Here is a 5921-nt window from a genome sequence, read left to right on the forward strand (position 1 = left end):
GAATAAGGTGATAGATCATTGAGATTTTGATTTGCATTTCCTTGATGACTATGATGTTAAACATCTTTCATGTGTCTCTTGGCTACTTGTAGCCTTCTTTGGAAAAATGTCTATTCAGGTCCTTCCCATTTTAATTGGATTGTTTTCTTTTAAGTTGTACCAGATCTTTATATATTTTGGCTACTAACCCATTATCAGATATGTCATTTACAAATATCTCCCATTCAGTAGCCTGCTTCGTTGATGGCTTGCTTCACTGTGCAAAAGTTTTTATTTTGGAGTATTCCCAACAGTTTTATTTTGCTTTTGTTTCCTTTGCTTGAGGAGACATGTCTAAGAATGCAAACTGGTGCAGCCATTATGGAAAACAATCAGAGTTTCCTTAAAAAGCTAAAAGTAGAATTACCCAATAATTTTGCTACTTGGTATCTATCCAAAAAAGTGAAAACACTAATTTGGAAAGATAGATGCACCACTATAATTATTGCAGCATTATTTACAATATCCAAGATATGGAAGCAACCCAAGTGTGCATCCATAAATATGGATATAGAAGATGTGGTATGTTTTACAATGGAATTTTGTCCAGTCATTAAAAAAAAAGATCTTGACATTTGGAACAACATGGATGGACCAAAAAGGTATAATGCTAAGCCAAGTAAGTCAGACAAGGCAAATACTATATTTCACTTATATGCAGAATTTAAGAAAAAAAAGGACAAAGGAAAAGGAAATACACAAAAACAGACTTAAATGCACAGAACAAGCTCATGGTTGCCAGAGGGATGGTGGATACTGGAAGGAGTGAAAAAGACCAAGGAGATTAAAAGTACACCTATTGTGATGAACATGAATAATGTATAGAATTGTTGAATCATATTGTACACCTGAAATTAATGCTAATTGTACTTCCATAAAAAATAATAAGAAATTATAGAAACAAAGCAAAATGGAAACACAACATAACAAAACCTATGAGATGTTGTAAAAGCAGTTGTGAGAGGGAAAATAATAGCATAAATTCATATTTTAAGAAAGGTAAAACATCTTGTGCTTGCTTTGACATCACATAAAACCAGAATGATACAGAGTTTAGCATGGCCTTTGTGCAAGGATGACAAGCAAATTTGCGAAGCGTTCTGTATTTTTGCACCGTGTGGGGCTCTGCTCTGACAGTGCAGGATGTTTCTCTCTCTCCCTCCATCCCTCCCCCCTCTCAAAATAAATAAATAAACTTAAAAAATTTTTAAAAAAGAAAGTAAAACTTCTCAAAGATGTATCCTAACTTTACACTTCAAGAATTAGAAAAGGGAGAACAAACAAAGTCCACAGTTAGCAAAAGAAAGGACAACAGAGATCAGAGTGGAAATGAGAGACTAGTAGATAGAAATCAATTGGTAACTTTTTTAAAAACATATACTTTAGTAAGCATGTAAACAAATAGGTACTCTTTTGGAGAAACTGACCAAGATACATCTATTAGGGGATGCAAGTGTTCATCTAAATCTTCTATGTTTGTTTTTTTTTTTTTTTTTTTACGGAATATTTATTGAAGTTGATTAAAGTATAATTTCTCATGTGCCATATTGGAAGTCCTTTATCGTAAGGACTATTCTTTTGTTTGATGACAAACAGCAGCCACATGGTCAGTGACTTTTCTGGACCTCCACATTGGATACATTCAATTTCTTCTTGAGACACAAGTTTCTTTCTGTATTTCTGAGGTAACGCTTTTATTATTTGTGCAGTATCTGGTGGATCCAGATGCATCAGCAAGTCTGGCGATTTACCTCCCTTAGAATGCTGTGAAATTGAAGAAGACTGAGATGGTTGTCCTACTGATCACAAAGCTTCTGATACACTGACTTTAGAATTGTCTCTTCTGGGGGCTCCTGGGTGGCTCAGTCGGTTGAGCATCAGACTCTTGATATTGGCTCAGGTAGTGATCTCGCGTGGGATTGAGCCCGGTGTGTCAGGCTCTGTGCTGTGTGTGAAGCCTGCTTAGGATTCTCTCTTCTTCTCTCTCTTGAACATGTTTTCTCTCTCAAAGTAAATATTTGAAAAGAATGGTGTCTTCTGTCAGGGAACCTTAATGGAATGTGTGGCTTGACTACCTGAATGACCTTGCTGGCAGATGCCATCTTGGTGCCCATCATGACTCTGAGATGGGGCAGCTTCTGGGGTACTTGGTAGCCATAGAGATAACCATAACTGTTTTTTTTTAAATAAACAAAGTTGATGAACTTTTAGCTACACTAACTCAAGAAAGAGCGAACACTCATTAAAAGTAAAATCAGAAACGAAAAACCAGACATTACAACTTACACTTCAGAAATACATCGGGTCCTTAGACATTATGATCATATACCACTAAACTGCATAAAGTAGAAGCAGTTTAAATATGTAAATCAATAAATACCATTAACAGAATGAAAGATAAAAATCATACAATCAAATCTCAATAGATGCACAGCATTTGACACATATTTTTTCATGGTAAACATCTACAAACATTTGGAAATAAAAGGATATCTCAACATATTTAAAACCACTTATAATAATCTCACATCCTAACATGTGCAACAGTGAATAATTCAAAGGTTTTCCTGTAAGATCAGAATGAGACACAGTTGCCTACTATCATCACTCTTAGGCAACATAGTACTAGAAGTCCTAGCTATAGAGAAATTAGGCACCAGACAAAGAAATAAAAGCAATCTATATTGGAAAGGAAAAAGTAAAATTGTCATTTGCAACCGATATGATCTTACATATGAAAAATCCTAAAGACTCACCCAAAAAGTATTGGAACTTATCAGACAGATTAGTAAAGTTGCAGGATATAAAATCAACACTTAAAAAACAGGTTTCAGGGGTGCCTGGGTGGCTCAGTTGGTTAAGCATCTGGCTCTTGACTTCAGCTCAGGTCATGATCTCATGGTTCATGAGATTGGGTCCCATGTTGGGCCCTGCTCTGACAGTGTGAACGGCCTGCTTGGGATTCTCTTTCTCCCTCTTTCTCTGCTCCACTCTGCTCATGCTCTCTCTAAAAAATAGTTAAACTTAAAAAAAAATCTGTTGCATTTCTCTACACTACCAAAAAATATCTGAAAAAGAAACAAAATTATGCCACTTACAGTTTTATCAAAAACAATGAAAAACTTAGGAATACATTTAACAGAGAAAGTGAAAGATGTACAATAAAAATTATAAGACCTTGGTGAAAGAAATTGAATACAACAAATGGACATATACCTTGTTTTCTTGGTACAGAATAATATTGTTATTGTTACAATGTCCATACTACCCAAAGCCATGGATAGTTGCAATGCAAACTTTATAAAAAATGCAATGGTATTTTTAATAGAAATTGAAACATCAACCTAAAATTTTTATGGAACCATGAAAGACCCTAAATAGGTATAGCAATAATTAGGAGGAAGAACAAAGCCAGAGACGTCATGCTTCTTGATTTCAAACTAAACTGCAAAGCTATAGTAATTACAACAGAATGGTACTGAAGAGGAAGAAAGATTGCAAAGTAGGAAGATTCTGAGCTCACTTAGTCCTGTGGGCACACCACGGCTACAACTAAATATAATGCAACTCACTGTGAGAAAGACCTGGAGACTAGCAAAACAGCTCTTCCACAGCTAAAGATAAGAAGATAAAGCCACCTCAAGAAGGGCAGAAGGGGAAAACATGTTTGGGAGCTAAACCCCCAGTGTTACAACCCACAAATGGGAGGGATATCATAGGTGCAGAGGCCTTCCCTGTGGAGTTATGGGTTGAAGTCCCAAATTTGACACCTCCTACCAGGAAGATTTGTCCTGGAAGATGAGCCCCCATAATGCCTGCTTTTCAAAACCAGTGGGGCTTGATGCTGGGAGACCCAGAGGGCTTTAGGAAATGAAGACTCCAGCTTCAAGGACCCATGTACCATATCACTTGCTCTGAGAACCATCACAAAAAGAAGCAGTTTGCAAAGCACCAGGCCTATACATGATGGATATTTGTTGACTGATTTTAGGGCATGTGCTGGATGGGCAGGGATCTGTAGGAAATTTCCCTGGTGAGTGGAATTTTTATTGCTCTTCTTCATCCTGCCTTGGGGCCCCAGTGCTGGAAGGAGCCAGTTCGGATACTTTTCATCTACCTTGCTAGCACCACTCACCTTGCCCTGGCATCCTCCTGTGGACCCACCTTGATCCCCCTCCTGCCCTGGCAGGAACTGCTCCATTGCAGCTCCTGCCTTGCCACATCTGGGGAATAGCCTTGATAGGGACTAGTGCCTCTTTAATGTCACTCCTGCCCTAGCTGGGAGGGGGCCAGCTCTGCTCACAAGCATGTCTATAGCAATCATAGGTGAGTCTTGGAGCCAACCACACTGGAGGGGCCAATCCCAGCCATAAGCATTCCCACAGAGAGTGCAGCTGGGCCTCTCATCTAGCTACTCCAGGGGTCAGTCCCACACACAGTAGTAGCTGTGGCCAGGCATTGCTGCCAGTTGGGCCAGGGACTAGCCCCACCCACCAGTGTTCTATCAGCAGTCATGGCCTGGTTCCAAAAGGAGGGTACATGCAGTCTATTCAGGGGATACCCATAGAGAGTGGCTCTGGTGTCCATGGGAGATTATAGTACTGAGCCGCCCCGCAGGATAGCTTCTACATAAGCCATGACCTTCTACATAAGGCCATGACAGGAGATGTAGCTGTCTTACCCAATATATAAAAATAAAGACAGAGTCAGACAAAACAAGGGAGAGAAATGTGTTCCACATGAAATAAGACAAATCATCAGAAAAAAAACTAAACAAAATGGACACAATCTATGTGATAATGAGTTCAAAATAATGATTATTAAGATGCCCACCACTCTTGAGAGAAGAGTGAATAAAGTCAGTGAAAACTTACACCAAGAGATGGAGAAAACAAATCAGAGCCAAAGAATACAATAACTGAGATTAAAAAAAAAAACACAAGAGGCAATCAACAGATTAGATGATATGGAAGAACTGTGCTCTGAAAGACAAGGTAGTATAAATCATCCAAGCTGACAGCAGAAAGAAAAATGACATTTAAAAAATAAGGATAAGTTGGGGTGCCTGGGTGGCTCAGTCAGTTAAGTTGGCTCAGGTCATGACCTCTTGATCCATGAGTTTGAGCCCCACCACCAGGCTCTGTGCCAACAGCTTGGAGCCTAGAGCCTGCTTCGGATTCTGTGTGTCCTCTCTCTGCCCCTCCCCAGCTCATGCTCTGTTTCTCTCTTAAAAGTAAATTTAAACACTTAAAAAAAAATGAGGATAAGAGATGACCTCTGAATATACAAATATTCACATTTTTTGTGTCCCCAAAGGAAAAGAGAGACGGGGCAGAAAATTCATTAGAAGAAATAGTAATTGAAAATTTCCCTAGCCCAGGAGGGAAACCAAATATTCAGGTCTAGGAAGCACACAGAAGCACAAAAAAGATGCACCCAGAAAGGTCCACACTAAGACACATAATAATTAAAATGTCAAAAATTAAAGATAGAGAATCTTAAAAGCAGTAAGAGAATCCATTAATTGATAAATGGATAAAGAATATGTGGTGTGTTTATATTATATTAGATATAATGGAATATTATTCAGCCATGATAAAGCATTTGTGACAACATAGATGGAACCAAGCTAATAGTCCTCTCCAACTGTTCCCAGCCAATGGTACCACCCCACACCTCAGAGCTCAGACAGGGTTACTGGGGCACCTGGGTGGCTCAGTCGGTTGGGCGTCTGACTTTGGCCCAGGTCATGATCTCCTGGTTTGTGGGTTTGAGCCCCACATCAGGCTCTCTGCTGACAGCTCAGAGCCTGGAGCCTGCTTCAGATTCTGTGTCTTCCCCTCTCTGCCCCTCTCCCACTCATTGTCTGTATGTTTCTCAAA

General features: G+C 39.3%; 2 pseudogenes; one reads left to right on the top strand and one right to left on the bottom strand.

Annotated features, from left to right (window-relative positions):
• Positions 1 to 768: 768 nt before the first annotated feature.
• On the bottom strand, positions 769 to 2156 carry LOC109252659 (alpha-ketoglutarate dehydrogenase component 4-like; annotated as a pseudogene).
• On the top strand, positions 1051 to 1149 carry LOC128777887 (U6 spliceosomal RNA; annotated as a pseudogene).
• Positions 2157 to 5921: the final 3765 nt, after the last annotated feature.

This window comes from Panthera pardus, unplaced genomic scaffold, assembly GCF_024362965.1.
Source record: "Panthera pardus isolate Hobbes unplaced genomic scaffold, ASM2436296v1 HiC_scaffold_17, whole genome shotgun sequence".
Taxonomy (NCBI): Eukaryota; Metazoa; Chordata; class Mammalia; order Carnivora; family Felidae; genus Panthera; species Panthera pardus.